At 39.4% G+C, this 19,951-nt stretch overlaps 1 non-coding gene across 1 annotated transcript; it reads right to left on the bottom strand.

Annotated features, from left to right (window-relative positions):
- Positions 1 to 1,722: 1,722 nt before the first annotated feature.
- LOC115721540 (small nucleolar RNA R71) lies at positions 1,723 to 1,829 on the bottom strand. Its single transcript, XR_004012555.2, has one exon. It is a non-coding gene; the product is annotated as a small nucleolar RNA R71 (small nucleolar RNA).
- Between the last annotated feature and the right edge of the window lie 18,122 nt (positions 1,830 to 19,951).

Below are 19,951 nucleotides of genomic sequence, written 5' to 3'. Positions count from 1 at the left end.
AAACAAAGCAAGAAGGAAAGAAAGAAATTGGGCCTGACGTTACTTTTAAAGGCTTAGGTATATATGCATTGGATATATATGCTAGGCAGATGATTGAAGGCAGGAGGTGTGATACAAGATTGAAGAAAAGGGGCGGCTGGGCTGCCTGCTCCTGACGCCGAAGAAAATGAAGAAAAAGAAGAGAAAGAAGAAAAAGAAAAAGAGAGAGAGAGTTTTATTTAGGGTTTTAATTTAGCATTTTTATTTAGAGATTGGCAAAAATTAAGAGGAAGAAGAAGAGAAATTTGGAAGAGGAACTTGGAGTATTGTGACAAGCTCCAAATGGGTTTTTATTTCTATATCTCTTTTCTTTTAAACTTTGTAATTTTTGCACAATTCTTTATGAGTTAATTTTTATTTTGCTAGAATTATTTTGTTGACTTAAATTGTAATTTGGTATTTTGTTGCTATGTTTAGTAAATTGGTTTTGTTCATTCAAGTGTGTTTATTGTGCAATTGCTTACTTTTGCTTGATCACCATTAGTAAGTAGTAGCTAATCTTGATTTTGGAAAAAATAGGGTTAGTGGAATTGCTTGAATGATGCATGAATATCACTTTAGAAAAATGTAGTTTGTAAATGGCATAGGAATATGTTATTTACCATGTATGGCTTGAAGGAATTGTGCTTAAATTGGTATTCTTAAAATTAATTGGGCATATGAATATGTTAATTAATTAGAGAATTAAACCATAAACCCTTTGGAAAAAGGATTATGACATTTTAAATTCCTAGTTGACATTATCAATTTACAACAATACTCCTTAGCACCATTATATCAACTTTGCATTTTTAGACCAATTTAATAATTCTAGCTTGCTTTCCTCGTAGTTTGTGTTTGTTAATTTTTTACATATTCTCATCACTTTATTTTATTATTGTTGAAACCAATTTGTGAGTAATTAGTTTTATAAATCAATTTCCAATTTTCAATCCCTGTGGAGACGATACTCGATTTATCACTTTATTACTTGTTACGATTGCGTATACTTGCGTATATAATTTTTCACAACAAGTTGTTGGCGCCGTTGCCGGGGACTTTAAGTTCTAAATTTTGTTTTATCAACTAATTGACATTCTAAGAATTTTTGTGCTTTTAATCTTGCTGGTTTGTCTTTGAAATCTCAGGTATCTATAGTGTATGAACCAACAAGAGGACTTTGAACTTGCTCCTATTGATCCCGAGATTGAACGCACATTCCGAAGAAGAAGAAGGGTTCAAAAGGCTAAGGGCCGAGACATCATGGCTGAGAATTTTGATGATGATGGGGTTGCTCAACAAGTTGTTAATCCCATCATATTGGCAGATGATCGAGCAAGGGCTATAAGGGAGTATGCAGCCCCCATGTTTAATGAGCTCAATCCAGGCATTGTGAGGCCTGAAATACAAGCACCGCAGTTTGAGCTCAAGCCAGTGATGTTTCAAATGCTCCAAACCGTGGGGCAATTCAGCGGGATGCCAACTGAAGATCCTCACCTCCATCTCCGTTCATTTTTGGAGGTGAGTGATTCTTTCAAGATCCAAGGAGTGAGTGAAGAAGTGTTAAGGTTGAAGCTATTCCCATTCTCACTTCGAGACCGAGCTAGATCATGGCTCAACACTTTGCCGCCTGATTCTGTGACCAATTGGAATGACCTTGCTGAGAAGTTTCTGAGGAAATACTTTCCTCCTACTAGAAATGCAAAATTCAGAAGTGAGATCATGTCTTTTCAGCAACTTGAAGATGAGTCCACAAGTGATGCGTGGGAGAGGTTTAAGGAACTTTTGCGAAAGTGTCCACATCATGGCATTCCACATTGTATTCAGATGGAGACTTTTTATAATGGCTTGAATGCAGCTTCTCGAATGGTGTTAGATGCATCGGCCAATGGTGCTATTTTGTCGAAGTCTTACAATGAAGCATTTGAGATTTTGGAGACCATTGCAAGTAACAACTACCAATGGTCCAACACTAGAGCTCCAACAAGTAGAAAAGTGGCGGGGGTTCTTGAGGTAGATGCAATAACAGCTTTGACAGCTCAAATGGCTTCCATGACGAACGTTTTGAAGAATTTGAGTATTGGGAACGCTAAAAATATTCAACCAGCTGCTGCCATTCAAAGTGATGATGTCTCATGTGTGTTTTGTGGAGAAGGGCATGCGTTTGAGAAGTGTCCATCTAATCCGGAGTCCGTTTGTTACATGGGAAATCAGAATTTTAACAGAAACAACGGGGCATTCTCAAACTCTTACAATCAATCTTGGAAGAATCATCCTAATTTGTCATGGGGAGGTCAAGGAGCAAGCTCAAGTACCGCACCAGCCCAAGGAAGACAAGCATATCCACCGGGTTTTTCACAACAACCCCGACATTCACAACATGCTCAAAATGCCCAACCAAGTTCTTTGGAAAGTCTAATGCGGGATTATATGGCCAAAAATGATGCGGTGATACAAAGTCAAGCTGCCTCTCTTCGAAACTTAGAGTTGCAACTTGGACATTTGGCCAATGAATTGAAAGCTAGGCCGCAAGGGTCTTTGCCTAGTGACACGGAGAATCCAAGGAGGGATGGGAAGGAGCAATGCAAATCCATTCACTTGAGGAGTGGCAAGCAACTGAAAAATTTCGAGGAGGAAATAAAGGGTAGTGGGGAGCCCACTTCAATCCAAAACGACGAAAAATTGAGTAAAAAAACTGCCCAGAAAATTGCTGATACCAGACCAGTTGATACAGCATCGGGTCAGCAATCTGACAGTCAGCAAACCGCACCAGTATGTACTAAACCACCCCTTCCATTTCTTCAAAGATTTCGGAAACAGCAGCAAGATGGGCAATTCAAGAAGTTTTTAGATGTGTTGAAGCAGCTCCACATCAATATTCCCTTGGTGGAAGCATTGGAGCAAATGCCGAACTATGTCAAGTTCTTAAAAGATATTTTGACAAAGAAAAGGAGGTTGGGGGAGTTTGAAACTGTAGCTCTTACCGAAGGATGCAGCGCCATGTTGAAAAGTAAGATTCCACCGAAGTTGAAGGATCCGGGTAGTTTTACAATCCCTTGTTCTATTGGGGGGAGGGATGTTGGAAGAGCTCTATGTGATTTGGGTGCAAGCATCAACCTCATGCCTATGTCGATCTTTAAAAAGTTGGGTATTGGTGAAGCACGTCCTACAACTGTTACATTGCAACTTGCTGACAGGTCCATGGCTCATCCAGAAGGAAAAATAGAAGATGTTCTAGTACAGGTTGACAAGTTCATTTTTCCAGCTGATTTCATCATCCTAGACTATGAAGCTGATAGAGATGTGCCTATTATCTTGGGTCGACCATTCCTTGCTACCGGGAGAACTCTGATTGATGTGCAAAATGGGGAGCTCACAATGAGGGTGAATGATCAAAAAGTCACCTTTAATGTGTTCAATGCTATGAGATTTCCGGATGAGATAGAAGAGTGTTCCCGCATAAGTGTAATTGACTCGATAGTGGCTGAAAAATTTCACAAGGAAGCTTGGAGGGATGAGAAATTTATAAGTTCTTTTGATGAGCTTGAAGACTTGAGTGAAGATGAAGACAACCAAGTTGCTTGGGTGGAGCCATTGCAACCTATTCCTAACTTCAAGAAGCCCTTTGAATCTTTGGAGTTGAAGGAAAGTAATTTTAAGCCTCCAAAACCATCCATCCAAGAACCACCGAAGTTGGAGTTGAAACCCTTGCCAAACCATCTGAAGTATGCCTATTTGGGGGAGAATGACACACTGCCAGTTATTATAGCATCAAACTTGGTAGTTGAAAATGAAGGTGCTTTGCTAGAGGTGTTGAAAAAGCATAAGAAAGCAATCGGGTGGACTATGGCGGAGATAAGGGGTATTAGTCCAACGATTTGCACACACAAGATACTTTTAGAAGCTGGTTGTAGCAATTCTGTTGAGCATCAGCGAAGATTGAATCCCGTCATGAAAGAAGTGGTGCGAAAAGAAGTGATCAAGTGGCTAGATTATGGTATTGTGTACCCAATTTCGGATAGCTCATGGGTTAGTCCTGTTCAATGTGTGCCCAAGAAAGGAGGAGTCACGGTGGTGGCTAATGCAAACAATGAGTTGATTCCTACTCGAACCGTGACCGGTTGGAGGGTGTGTATGGATTACCGGAAGCTAAACAATGCTACTCGGAAGGATCATTTCCCGCTGCCATTTATTGACCAAATGTTGGATCGTTTGGCGGGAAAAGAGTTTTATTGCTTTCTTGACGGATATTCGGGTTACAATCAGATTTCTATAGCACCGGAAGATCAAGAGAAAACCACCTTCACTTGTCCATATGGTACCTTTGCCTTTAGGAGGATGCCATTTGGATTGTGCAATGCTCCCGCGACTTTCCAAAGGTGTATGATGGCTATTTTCTCGGATATGGCTGAGAGTATTTTATAGATATTCATGGATGACTTCTCTATCTACGGGGATTCATTTGGGGTTTGTTTGGAGAATTTGGAAAGAGTGTTAGCAAGATGTGAAGAAACCAACTTGGTGCTTAATTGGGAGAAATGCCACTTCATGGTTCAAGAGGGTATTGTGTTGGGTCACAAAGTGTCTAGCAAGGGGATAGAAGTTGATAAGGCAAAGCTAGAAGTGATTGAGAAGCTACCAGCCCCTACCACGGTGAAAGGCATAAGAAGCTTCCTTGGACACGCGGGTTTCTATAGGCGCTTCATTAAAGACTTTTCTAAGGTGTCCAAACCCTTGTGTAACTTGCTAGAACAAAATAGACCATTTGAGTTTACCGCTGAATGTAATGAAGCATTTTTGAAGTTGAAGACAGCTCTTGTTACGGCCCCCGTGATTGTAGCACCCGATTGGTCATTGCCCTTTGAACTCATGTGTGATGCAAGTGATTTTGCCGTTGGGGCTGTTCTTGGGCAGCGGAAGAATAAGATCTTTCATTCCATTTATTATGCAAGCAAAACTCTTGTTGATGCCCAAATTAACTACACCACTACTGAGAAAGAGTTGCTAGCGGTGGTTTTTGCCTTTGAGAAATTCAGATCGTATCTTGTGGGAACCAAGGTGGTTGTGTATACTGACCACTCGGCAATCAAGTATTTGATAACCAAGAAAGATTCTAAACCGAGGCTTATTCGTTGGGTTTTGTTGCTACAAGAGTTTGACTTGGAAATTCGAGACAGAAAAGGGACAGAAAACAAAGTGGCGGATCATCTCTCTAGGTTGGAAACTAACAATCACAGCAGCCACTTAAAGGGAGAATTACAAATTCAAGACTCATTCCCAGATGAGCAACTGCTATTGGTAGAGCAAACACGGGTACCATGGTATGCAGACATTGTCAATTACTTAGTTGGAGGTGCCCATCCACCTGATTTTACCAAGCAGCAGCTCAAAAAGTTCCTTCATGATAGCAAGTTTTATTTTTGGGATGAGCCATACTTGTACAAGCAGTGCCCCGATCGTATTATGCGGAGATGTGTGCCAATGGGTGAAGTTAGAAGCATCTTGGAGCATTGTCATTCAGCTCCTTATGGTGGCCATTTTGGTGGACAACGCACGGCGGCCAAGGTTTTTCAATCCGGGTATTATTGGCCTTCTATTTTTAAAGATGCTCATGCTTTTGTTCAACAATGTGATCGCTGCCAGCGAGTTGGAAATATCTCCGCCAGGAATGAAATGCCTCTTAATTGTATCTTGGAGGTGGAGTTGTTTGACGTGTGGGGTATCGACTTTATGGGACCTTTCCCACAATCCTTTGGGAATCTCTACATTCTAGTGGCGGTGGATTATGTGTCAAAGTGGGTGGAGGCAATTGCTAGTCCCAAGAATGATGCTCGAGTGGTTATGAAGTTCCTTCATAAACATGTTTTTACAAGGTTTGGGACTCCTAGAGCTTTGATAAGTGATGAGGGAACACACTTTGTGAACAAAGTGTTGGCTGCCCTCTTGGCAAAATATAGTGTAAAACACAAAATTGCTACTGCCTATCACCCACAGACTAACGGGCAAGCTGAAATATCTAATCGGGAAATTAAAGGCATATTGGAGAAGGTTGTAAATCCCAACAGAAAAGATTGGTCCCAACGCCTCGATGATGCACTTTGGGCGTATAGGACAGCATATAAAACTCCTCTAGGCATGTCTCCATATCGCCTAGTTTATGGGAAAGCATGCCATCTTCCCGTGGAGTTAAAACACAAGGCGTTTTGGGCACTAAAACATCTCAATATGGATATTTCAAATTGGAGAAGCAAGAAAGTTACAGCTGAACGAGTTGGATGAATTGCGTTTGTTTTCCTATGAGAATGCTAAATTGTATAAGGAGAAGACAAAGAGATGGCATGATGATAGAATCAAGGAAAGAGTTTTTGCAAAAGGACAAGAAGTGCTACTCTTTCATTCAAGGCTCAAACTCTTTCCTGGAAAATTAAAGTCCCGTTGGTCTGGCCCGTTTACTGTGCAAGAAGTGACTCCTTTTGGTGCGATTACAGTGAAAGATCAACAATCCGGGAGGGAATTTAAAGTGAACGGGCAGCGGTTGAAGCACTATTGGAGAGGCGAGGTCAACCGAGAGAAGACCTCGATTTCTTTGAAAGATGCTTGATCATTGTAATTTGGGGTGTTAAAAAAAAATAAAAAATAAAAAAATAAAAAAATAAAATTCAGTGAAAGGCACCCCTTGAAAAAAAAAAAAAAAAGAAAAGCAAAAGGAAAAAAAAAATATATAAAAAAAAAACAAAAACAAAAAAAAAAAATTATATCTATATCTATTATAATTAGCTATAAATAATTGTCATGGTGAAATTGAATTTTTTTTTTTTTTCCTTTGTGCAGAGAATCAAGTGAAAAAGGCTATGGAATGAAGAAATTTTGAATTGGGCAAAAACATTAAGTTTGGGGTGGCAGGTTGCTGTTCAGTTGCTATAGCAACAGCTTAGCAAGAAGTGTTTTGGGTTTTAGGCAGATCAAACGAACTGGGGTTTGCAAAAATAAAGTGAATGGTCTGTCAGAAAAAACATGGGATTGTCCTGTTGTTCATGATTCAATCATTGGATAGGTCTATTATTGTTCAGACCAATTATTTGAAATTGTACTTTAGTGTTGAATTGAGTGAGCCCAAGTCATTTTTGGAGATACAAAGACCCCACTTCACATTATTTAACTCAGTTTGGGCCAAATTCTTTGGTCAACTGGGCCCCAGCTAGTTTGACCAGCCCAATACTTTGACCCGCCCACTTAGCATCAACCCTACCAACATCACCTTCATCCTTTTCACACACTCAGCCGTCTACCAGTTTCAAAGCCACAGAAATCGTACCAGCAACCACCATTCACCAGCCCGAGCCATCTCCTTCAAACCTCATTCAAAGCACCCAATCCAATTTCCATTTTTCCCTGTACCACCCGAAGCCACCACAACAACCCAGCCGTTCCCTTCATCTATTCAACCGTGAACCCAACCTTCGAACCACACCATCACACTGCCCGCACCTAGTTCCAGTCGCACCTTCCACCCAAATCTCGCACCAGTTCGACTTCAAGCTCGAACCTTCGAACTACACCACGGCCTCACCAGCAACACAGCAACCGAACCACCACTATCACCTCTTCGACCCTAACATCCTCCTTCGCTTGGTCGACTTCAACACAGTCACACCTGCACGAATCACTGCCCAGCAACCGAGAGTCCTCTGTCAAGCCGAGCTTCTCCGCCAATCTAAGCTAAGTTCTGATTTGGTGATTTCATTTGAAAATTATTTTGGATTACAGTGCTTAATTGGTGGCTATCGTGGAACTGCTAGTGTTATATTAAATGGTGCTTGAGATTGTCATTGTGATTTAAATGTGGTAGCAGTAGTGTGATAATTTTGAGTTGGATGGCTTGAATGAACAGTTGGTGGAATTGTTGAACAATATTTGGCTGAGGAAAATTTGTGAATTTGAGACAAACTGTGATTGTGAATAGATTGATGCATAGAAGAGGGTATTTGGTATAAAGGAGTTTAGTTGGATACATTGATAGTTTTCAATTGGGGTTGTAATTTGAAATTTTTGGTGTGGTTTTGAATGCCTAACTGTCTATGCCGTGGGTTCATGATGGTGATAATTAGTGAGATGGTGGTGAATTGGAGTTTGTTGTAGTGTTGGACAGATTGGTGGGTGCCATAAACTTGAATATTGATTTGGTGATTTAATTTGCAAATTATTTTGGGTTGAATTGCATAATTGAGTGAGTACATCATGGACTATTAATATTCGCTAAAGGGTGCTAAGGATTGTTATTGTGATTTAAGTGTGGTAGCAGTGTGACACTTTTGACTTGGACTTTGTGGTAGTGGTGGAAATATTGCAAGTTTGAACAGAGTAGTGGTGTTGGATAAAAAAGGGCGGCGAGTGAGTAAGACGGCAAAAAAAAAAAAAAAAAAAAAAAAAATTCATTGTGTTGGGGTCGTGTGCAAGTGAAAAGAAAAGAAAATGCCCAAAGTTAAGAAGACCGCCAACAAGAATAAAAAGAAGTCACTGCATGAAATTCCTAAGTTTCATTGCCATTTGAGACAAAAGTATCATGAGAAGGTGGACAATCGGGAATTTTATATGGAGCGTGGATTAGTAGCGATATTGAGGATATTGATGAGTTGCTAGAATGGGTCAGTGCCGCGATTCATAAGCGAGATTGGGGACTTTTTGTCCAACAAAGAGAGCAGGCGGTCATGGAAGTTGTCAAGGAATTTTACGCCAACTTCCTATCCCAAGAATGGCCCACTGTAGTGGTGGTGCGTGAAGTCCCAGTCTCATTTTCAGCTGCAGCAATCAACGACCTGTTTGGGTTAAGCTCTGTCGAGTGCCAATACTCCGCGCAAAAAGGGCAGGTGAGCGACGAGACTGTGGGTGACATGATGCCGATGCTCGCTAAGCCGGGATACGAATGGAGTTTTGATAATTATGGCAATCTTCGATTTCGGCGCACTGATTTGGAGCACGAGCTGAAATGTTGGTATACATTCGTGCAAACTGCCCTCTGCCCCACTTCACATGATTCGACCGTCAGCAGAGACCGCGCCTGGATGCTCTATTGCATTAGAATGGGCTGGGATGTTGACGTCGGGGCTGTCCTTGCCCAAGAGATTGCTGATTGTGCACACAGGGGGAAGGGGAAGTTATTCCTCCCTGCTACCATTACTGCTCTTTGCCGCAAGGCAGGTGTACCCATATGGAAGGAAGAAGGCGCCCTGAATCCTCGGGTGCCTATAAATTTTGGTCCACCTCGAGCCCCAAAAACAACACCTACCCCAGCGACGTCCTCAGCCACGGAGCCTCCCGTAGATCGCTTTGCTCGCTTTGAGCAAGTGCAACAACAAATGTGTGGTCGATTGCACGCGATGTGGGATTATGAGCAGAAGCGTGACGTCGTCATGGAACGTGCATTCAAGAGGACTACGCCTCGTTTTGATCCCGAGTTCCGGACTTCCCTCAGCATGTTCTAGACCCGTGGGGAGGCCCATCAGCTTCGAACACAGAGGAGCCCCACGAGGACTCCGAGTAGAGGGAGTTTTTCTCATACCTAAGCTATTTTATATTTTTCTGTTTTGTGTTGTTTGTTTTTAGATTGTATTGTGCTCGTTGTATGTTGTCTTTTGTGCTTGGAACTTTTATTCTATGTTGTTTATGTGTTTGTTAGTTTGGCATTGAGAGTTTTGTTTTTAAGTTTTTCGGTGGCCTAGTGTTCTGCTCGATGATGATACTTTCCGCCCATTCCATTATTGTTGCTGCCTAATTTTACTTGTTGCCTTATCATGCTGCATTGTTGGATATTATGGATGTTTCCCTTAGTCTCTCCTCACTAGTTTATACTTGTATTTTTCCACCATGCTTTGCATTTCTCATACGATTATTTCACATGTAAATTTTAGCATCTAGAATTGGTTAGTGCATCTCCTTGAAGCGAAATCCTAGTTCGACTTGTCCCTTAGAAATGATTTAGGCCATCCTTGGACGTTTGAGCTTTTCTAACCTTCCCTATAAAATGAATTTTTCCCTAGTCACCCAAGTTTGAGCCGTTAACCTCGTTTTATTGTGCAACCCGATCACACATATCACATCCATCCTAAATTGCATTTCCACATATGTCCTAACTTAATCGCTCACTTGTCAAGAGCCAATTTTCACATTAAGTTTGGGGTGAGTGCGGTGAGTGTAATTGGTTAGCTCGCCACAAATTACACTCACCGCACTCACCCCAAACTTAATGTGAAAATTGGCTCTTGACAAGTGAGCGATTAAGTTAGGACATATGTGGAAATGCAATTTAGGATGGATGTGATATGTGTGATCGGGTTGCACAATAAAACGAGGTTAACGGCTCAAACTTGGGTGACTAGGGAAAAATTCATTTTATAGGGAAGGTTAGAAAAGCTCAAACGTCCAAGGATGGCCTAAATCATTTCTAAGGGACAAGTCGAACTAGGATTTCGCTTCAAGGAGATGCACTAACCAATTCTAGATGCTAAAATTTACATGTGAAATAATCGTATGAGAAATGCAAAGCATGGTGGAAAAATACAAGTATAAACTAGTGAGGAGAGACTAAGGGAAACATCCATAATATCCAACAATGCAGCATGATAAGGCAACAAGTAAAATTAGGCAGCAACAATAATGGAATGGGCGGAAAGTATCATCATCGAGCAGAACACTAGGCCACCGAAAAACTTAAAAACAAAACTCTCAATGCCAAACTAACAAACACATAAACAACATAGAATAAAAGTTCCAAGCACAAAAGACAACATACAACGAGCACAATACAATCTAAAAACAAACAACACAAAACAGAAAGATATAAAATAGCTTAGGTATGAGAAAAACTCCCTCTACTCGGAGTCCTCGTGGGGCTCCTCTGTGTTCGAAGCTGATGGGCCTCCCCACGGGTCTAGAACATGCTGAGGGAAGTCCGGGAACTTGGGATCAAAACGGGGCGTAGTCCTCTTGAATGCACGTTCCATGACGACGTCACGCTTCTGCTCATAATCCCACATCGCGTGCAATCGACCACACATTTGTTGTTGCACTTGCTCAAAGCGAGCAAAGCGATCTACGGGAGGCTCCGTGGCTGAGGACGTCGCTGGGGTAGGTGTTGTTTTCGGGGCTCGAGGTGGACCAAAATTTATAGGCACCCGAGGATTCAGGGCGCCTTCTTCCTTCCATATGGGTACACCTGCCTTGCGGCAAAGAGCAGTAATGGTAGCAGGGAGGAATAACTTCCCCTTCCCCCTGTGTGCACAATCAGCAATCTCTTGGGCAAGGACAGCCCCGACATCAACATCCCAGCCCATTCTAATGCAATAGAGCATCCAGGCACGGTCTCTGCTGACGGTCGAATCATGTGAAGTGGGGCAGAGGGCAGTTTGCACGAATGTATACCAACATTTCAGCTCGTGCTCCAAATCAGTGCGCCGAAATCGAAGATTGCCATAATTATCAAAACTCCATTCAGATCCTGGCTTAGCGAGCATCGGCATCATGTCACCCACAGTCTCGTCGCTCACCTGCCCTTTTTGCGCGGAGTATTGGCACTCGACAGAGCTTAACCCAAACAGGTCGTTGATTGCTGCAGCTGAAAATGAGACTGGGACTTCACGCACCACCACTACAGTGGGCCATTCTTGGGATAGGAAGTTGGCGTAAAATTCCTTGACAACTTCCATGACCGCCTGCTCTCTTTGTTGGACAAAAAGTCCCCAATCTCGCTTATGAATCGCGGCACTGACCCATTCGGGCAACTCATCAATATCCTCAATATCGGCTACTAATCCACGCTCCATATAAAATTCCCGATTGTCCACCTTCTCATGATACTTTGTCTCAGCTGCCGGGCAATGAAACTTAGGAATTTCATGCAGTGACTTCTTTTTATTCTTGTTGGCGGTCTTCTTGACTTTGGGCATTTTCTTTTCTTTTCACTTGCACACGACCCCAACACAATGAATTTTTTTTTTTTTTTTTTTTTTTTTCTGCTGTCTTACTCACTGCTGCCCTTTTTTATCCAACACCACTACTCTGTTCAAACTTGCAATATTTCCACCACTACCACAAAGTCCAAGTCAAAAGTGTCACACTGCTACCACACTTAAATCACAATGACAATCCTTAGCACCCTTTAGCAGAATATTAACAGTCCATGACAGCCACCAATTATGCAATTCAACCCAAAATAATTTGCAAATTAAATCACCAAATCAATATTCAAGTTTATGGCACCCACCAATCTGTCCAACACTACAACAAACTCCAATTCACCACCATCTCACTAATTATCACCATCATGAACCCACGGCATAGACAGTTAGGCATTCAAAACCACACCAAAAATTTCAAATTACAACCCCAATTGAAAACTATCAATGTATCCAACTAAACTCCTTTATACCAAATACCCTCTTCTATGCATCAATCTATTCACAATCACAGTTTGTCTCAAATTCACAAATTTTCCTCAGCCAAATATTGTTCAACAATTCCACCAACTGTTCATTCAAGCCATCCAACTCAAAATTATCACACTACTGCTACCACATTTAAATCACAATGACAATCTCAAGCACCATTTAATATAACACTAGCAGTTCCACGATAGCCACCAATTAAGCACTGTAATCCAAAATAATTTTCAAATGAAATCACCAAATCAGAACTTAGCTTAGATTGGCGGAGAAGCTCGGCTTGACAGAGGACTCTCGGTTGCTGGGCAGTGATTCGTGCAGGTGTGACTGTGTTGAAGTCGACCAAGCGAAGGAGGATGTTAGGGTCGAAGAGGTGATAGTGGTGGTTCGGTTGCTGTGTTGCTGGTGAGGCCGTGGTGTAGTTCGAAGGTTCGAGCTTGAAGTCGAACTGGTGCGAGATTTGGGTGGAAGGTGCGACTGGAACTAGGTGTGGGCAGTGTGATGGTGTGGTTCGAAAGGCTTGGAGCTAGGCGTTGGGGTGGTTCGAAGGTTGGGTTCACGGTTGAATAGATGAAGGGAACGGCTGGGTTGTTGTGGTGGCTTCGGGTGGTACAGGGAAAAATGGAAATTGGATTGGGTGCTTTGAATGAGGTTTGAAGGAGATGGCTCGGGCTGGTGAATGGTGGTTGCTGGTACGATTTCTGTGGCTTTGAAACTGGTAGACGGCTGAGTGTGTGAAAAGGATGAAGGTGATGTTGGTAGGGTTGATGCTAAGTGGGCGGGTCAAAGTATTGGGCTGGTCAAACTAGCTGGGGCCCAGTTGACCAAAGAATTTGGCCCAAACTGAGTTAAATAATGTGAAGTGGGGTCTTTGTATCTCCAAAAATGACTTGGGCTCACTCAATTCAACACTAAAGTACAATTTCAAATAATTGGTCTGAACAATAATAGACCTATCCAATGATTGAATCATGAACAACAGGACAATCCCATGTTTTTTTTCTGACAGACCATTCACTTTATTTTTGCAAACCCCAGTTCGTTTGATCTGCCTAAAACCCAAAACACTTCTTGCTAAGCTGTTGCTATAGCAACTGAACAGCAACCTGCCACCCCAAACTTAATGTTTTTGCCCAATTCAAAATTTCTTCATTCCATAGCCTTTTTCACTTGATTCTCTGCACAAAAGAAAAAAAAAATTTCAATTTCACCATGACAATTATTTATAGCTAATTATAATAGATATAGATATAATTTTTTTTTTTGTTTTTGTTTTTTTTTTATATATTTCTTTCTTTCCTTCTTGCTTTGTTTTCTCTTTTTAAATAGATGGGCCCATAATACTAAATGCAAAGTTTGCATTTAAAATTTTAATACACCACAAACAATTGTATTTAATTAATTGGGAGACTAAATAAACAAATAAAAATTAAGAAAATTAATTAAAACTAATTTCAAAATACTAAAATGAATATTTATGCAAACTAAATAAAACCAAATAAAAGTCACTAAAATAAATTAAAAATACTTGAGAACAAAGCTAATTTAATGCCCGAAAAAATATAAATAACTCTATTTTCATAGAGTTATCACACCCCAAACTTAAAACTTTGCTTGTCCTCAAGCAAAAAGAAAAATAAAGAAAATAAAACAAGAGGCAATATGACACTAAAATTGGTGATCTCCACATTCCCTTAAAAGTTGATTAATGAACATAGCTTAGAGAAAAATAAAAAGATTGTCCAATGATTGTGAAAAATTCAAACACAAGTTTCATTCCAATTTTGATTACTCCAAGTGTGTGTGTGAAATGCCTTTTATCAAAATATTACTTGCAATTTAGATCAATTTATGTAAATATGAATTAAGCACAAAATCTCTAAAGTGACAAAGTCTCATAGGTTTGTTTTTCATCTCTCTCTCCACTAATGTAGACAAACACAAACCAAAGATCAAAAGGACTTTTTCAAGCTTGTAATATAAGGCTTAGGTGAAGGTGGTTAAGAGAAGTCATTTTTGGCTCAAATCACCTAAAAACACCTTAATTTTTCTAAGACCAAAATGAGACCTCACACTTACTTCCTCAAAGAATATCCCACAAAAAATTTGAGTATTAATATTGCCATTATTTATTGCCCCAAAATTTTCCAAAATAATGTGCTCCCAGGAGTTATAGCAATGCCTTAGCATAGCATTTTTTTTTTGTGTCTCTGCTCCAGAATGCTGAAGCAATGCTATAACACCTGGGACTTCAAGCTTCTAAAAAAAATCCTGCTCTTCTTTTTTTTTTTTGTTTTTTTTTTTTTTGCAAGGGTGGCACACCCCAAACTTAATTTTAAACACATTTTTTTTCAAGGGGTGGCACACCCCAAACTTAATTTTAAACACTCTTTTTTTTTTCTCTTTTTTTTTTTTTTGAATAACTAACAATACAAATATAATAATGGCAATGTACAAAAAATATGGTATCTTTCAAAAAAAAAAATATGGTAACTCTCCCCCAACTTAATATTCAACATTATCCCCAATGGTGAAAATAATAAAATTACACAATGAAAACACTCACCCAATTACCACTCAACCAAAATTACCCTCCTCCCACCCCCTTCATGACACAACAAACAATTATCTTATGATGATAAGGTGCTCAAAGGGTATATGGTGAGAAGATTTGTATTTAGTTAGGCTTACATGTGGTAAAAAAAAAATTAAAGGGATTCAATTATGCTCAAAGAGGGTGACTAGGGATAAAATAATATCATGGTTGGCTCAAAAGGCTCAAACGGTCCAAAAATGGCCTAAATCATGTCTTTGGTTAAGCATTGTCTAGGATTTCGCCTCAAGAGAGAATCAAACAAAATTCTAAGACTTGTGAGATCACAAAATCATATATTTACACAAACTTTCACCAAATCACACACAATAAAATGATCAAGGCATTCGTGCTCAAAATTAGACATATCTCAATCAAAATGAAACTAGCACAAGAATTAGTCACAAGCTCAAACAATATTTACATTTTTCAACAAGCTATGCACACTATCAATCATGTATTAGAATGTGGAAAATCACCAAACCAAAGCACATATGCCTAAAAAAATAAAATTCAAACAAGCAAAATAAAAGAAAAGAAAAGAAAAAAATAATATTTAGTTTCCCAAAACATGTTAAGCACAAAATTCTCAAATATGTGTGAGCAAGTTTAAAAATAAATAAAGAAGAGTTAAAGAAGAACTTCCCTAGGCAATGATGTGCAAACTTGCTTGTGTCAACCTCCATAAGTGAGTCCAATTCTATTTGACTTTATGCTTGCACCTACAAGAGAGAAAAAGAAAAGAAAGAGAGAAAAAACTACAATGCAACTGTCAAAGCCATTTAACATTGCATGTTTATTGAATTTGAAACAAAATAAAGACAAAGTTTAGAAAGCTTGGGTTGCCTCCCAAGAAGCGCTTGATTTAAAGTCGTCGGCTTGACTTTTTGAGAAGCACTCATCAAAGAGCGGCTTCCGCCCATAGAGAGTAGCATATGCCCTCACGAATGGGTCTTTGTTGTGGACGCCCTCAAGCTTGGCGAGATATGGAATTGAATAGGCACAATGCTCAACTTGACTTGAATTCGATGAATGCACAAGATGGATGCCAAGGTACCATGCCAATGGTGGAGGAGGAGGTGGTGGCCAAAAAGGATCTTCATAAACATGATATTCCATTACCACGAGCTCTTTGACTTGAGGAATGCAAAAATGCTCTTGCTGAATTTTTTCAAAAGCAGGGCGATTTCTTTGTGATAATGCTACAGCATTATGAGCAGCAATAAATGTTGACCAACTTGGAATGCTTGCTTCCTTATCTTTTTTTTCACTACTTCGGATTGAAGTGAGCTCTTGTAATTGCTCAAAATTTTCCCCAAGTATCTCCAACTCATTACCATTCCTCAAAATGACATTTTCACTTTCTTCTTTCTCCCTTGAATTTTCCATATCAATACCCAAAGTTTCATGGGATTTATCATGCAACTCATTCACCAAAAGCTCAAATTGGTTCTCCAATTTCTTCAAGGATGAAGCTTGGCTTTGAATTAAGGCATCATTTTTTGCCATGAACTCCATAATCAATGCCTCAAGTGAGCTTGGTTGAACCATTTGATGAGGCTCTTCTTTTATGTTGAACTCTTGAAAATCCTTCAATTTCTCATCATTTGGTACTTGAGTGTAAGTGTCAAAATTTGGCTCCAAATTGTTGTAGTTGTCCTCCCAAACATGATTATTGTTTGGACAATTACAACACCACTCATTGTACTCCGCCATGTCTTCCAACATCCAATAGGCTTCATCGATTGATAATTGGTAGAAATTGGTGGTACCATTTCCTCTTTCTACCCATTTTCGTGTGCTTGGATTCAACCCATTTAGGAAGCTTTCTAATTGACACTCTTTGGACAACCCATGATATGGAAACCTCATTAGGAGTGCCTTGTATCTCCACCATAGTTCATACAAGGACTCCAAGTCATGTTGAACAAAATTCATAAGGACTTGTCGATGAGACATCCCAAGTACCTTGAAAAAGGAACCAAGACAAACAAACAAAGCGTAAAATAGAACAATGAAAATAAAATAAAACAAATGAAAAACTAAAAAAAACCAAATTGATAGTAATTAAGTTCCACAAACAAAATTTCACTAAATCAATCCCCGGCAACGGCGCCAAAAACTTGTTGTGAAAATTATATTGCTTTATAATTGCGCAAGTGTACACAATCACAAACAAGTAATACAATGATAAGTAATCAAAGTTCGTCTCCACAGGGACTTTTTACTAAATAATGTTAAATCAACTAAAAGTAATTCCAAGAATTTCAAATAAAAATAAAATAAAGTCACACATTAATTCACAAGAAAATTTGATAGCTTTGAATCTAAACTTGAGACCTAATTTTTTAAACTAAATAAACTAAAAAATAAGAAACTAGAAGTGATTAAAATGGTGGTAATTTCAGATTTAGAAAATAGACTTGGGTGATTAATTTCCACTTGTATGTCCCAGTTGATACAGCAATGACACAGCAATGACTCAGCAATCCTGGGAAAGTTAACAGATTTCAAAAAAACCAGCAAGCTTTTTCCAAAACTTGCAATAAACCATTCACAATCTCACAATGCATTCCTACATCAGGTTAGATCACAAATAGCCCAATAGAGCATCAAATCCTTAGTTATACATGGTAGCAAAATATTCCTATTTCACTACTAATTAATACCTAAAAGAAAAGGTAAAAATCATGCATCAATTAGAAGGGTTCAACTAGGTCTTACTTTTCCAAGTAGGATCTAGCTTGCTAAATGTTAAAAATGGCCAAAAATTAACATTCATTCAACATTTCATCACAACTAATTGAACTAAGTCAAGATTACTTCATCATTGCAAAATCAAAACACTAGTCCATACAAGGGTTCATAACCACCCAAATCTCAAAAAGTTTAGTTCATAGCTGAAATTAAAAACTCAAAACTAGAAAATATATTGTTCATGGAGTTAAAGAGAACTTGAAAAGAAGGAAATGATACAAACGAAGTAGAGAGCAAGGGAAATGAGTGATGAGCTCAAATCCTTCCCTTGGTTGTTGCCTTCTTCTCCTTCTTCTCAATCTTCTTCTTCTTTGTACTCTCTTCTTTCTTTGTACTTAGAAACCCTTACTGCTGTATTTTTCGTACTCTTTTCAAAGTGCAGCCACCTCTTTTCTAATTTCTTCTTTTTTCTCCTTTTGCCCCCCAATTAGGGTACCAAAGTTTACCCTAATTGGAAATCCCAATCATCACCCACTTGTCCTTCATTTTCCACATGTTTGTTGAGTCAATAGCCAAATTCCGCCACCTCAGCTCGTTTTTCTTTTCATTAAAGCCAGCTGGACTATCTGCCAAAATAAACTTACTGGGCTGACAAATTGCTACGCGATGAGTGCTACAGCAATGCCAGTCAGCAATAATCATTTTCCTGCTCCTTTTTTCTCCTTGTCCCAAACATTTTCAAATAACTATTCTTGTATTTTTTCTGCTTAAAACACATAAAAACAATAACATAAGTCTATTTAACACTTACTAACACACACACTTCCATTTATTACAAAGACACAACAAACTAGACACAATTACACAATATAAACATTAATTGCTCCACAATTCACATTAAATTCAAGCTTAAAGATATGAAAATAACTCTAAATCTTAGAGTTATCATGAGGACACAAGGGTAATGACACTCGTAGCTGGACTCAAGGGGGTGAGTCCTTTGTGCTATGACCTTTCTCTCAAGGCAGTGGACACCATGAATGACTTCTTAGATAGAGCAAATGGCTTTATAAAACTTGAAGAAGCCGTCACTTGAGCCAAGGGCTCAAAAGGTGGCAAGAAGAAGTCACCAGATTCTGAAGCCCCTGTTGCTAAGGCGCAAGGCAATGGGAAGAAGGGAGGTTCGAACGGAGGAAAGAGAGCCAACAACGGTGGTAAGCCAGGCAACTCCACAGGTGGAAAGAAACCTAAGATTGGGGGCAAGCCCTTACGAGAGTATGAGCCTTGATTCACCACCTACTCCATTCTCTTGGATCCAAGAGAGGAGATCTATACGACCACACAGTCAACAATGTCGTATTACAAACCTTTTCCCTTCAAGGAGTCGGGGAAGAGGGACATGAACAAATTCTGTCGCTACCACAACAATTACGGTCATAACACTAATAAGTGTAATTAGTTACGGGATGAGATAGATTTTCTTATAAGACGCAAACATGCTACTCTTCAGCGGTATGTACGACCTAAAGCTTCAGCTTGGGGCAATGCACCTCTTCAGCCTACACCAGTGTCAAGTAGGCTAGAGATCGTTGGAGGCCCTCACATAGCTGGAAATTCAATGAAGGCCTTAGAAAGGTATGCAAGATCACTTCGACATGAACCAAGAGCTGAAGTCTTAGAGGTAGCAGAATATCCTCCAAAGTCTTAGTGCTACGAATATGAGCCTATCACTTTTGGAGAATCAAACTCCTATCAGGGAGTTTTGCTACAACTATATAAATATAAGGTAAATATTTTTTTGGACTCTATTTTGTAAAATAATAATATAGACTCTATATTATTTAAAATGGTATAAAATAGTACTTGAGCTCAATTTTTGTCAAATTAAAACTTAATAATAACTTAATCTAACGGTGCAAATAGGGTGGGCATCCGATCCAATCCAACCTTTTTTTCCTCATCCGATCCAATCCAATTAGTAATTGGATTTGGAAAATCATCATCCGATCCAATCCAATTAGTAATTGGATTTGGAAAATCATCATCCGATCCAATCCAATTAGACCTCAAAATCCAATCCAATTCAATCCAATTACTAATTGGATTGGATCGATTTTTTAATTGGATATCCAATTACACACCTAAATTTCAATGTTAGCTTAAAAATATAAAGAAAAATAAGTAAAAAAACTAAGTATCACTTTTT

The sequence above is a fragment of the Cannabis sativa genome, unplaced genomic scaffold (genome assembly GCF_029168945.1).
Source record: "Cannabis sativa cultivar Pink pepper isolate KNU-18-1 unplaced genomic scaffold, ASM2916894v1 Contig1, whole genome shotgun sequence".
In the NCBI taxonomy this organism is placed as follows: domain Eukaryota; kingdom Viridiplantae; phylum Streptophyta; class Magnoliopsida; order Rosales; family Cannabaceae; genus Cannabis; species Cannabis sativa.
Note: the sequence above shows the minus strand (reverse complement) of the source record. Positions and strands in the feature narration are given on the sequence as shown.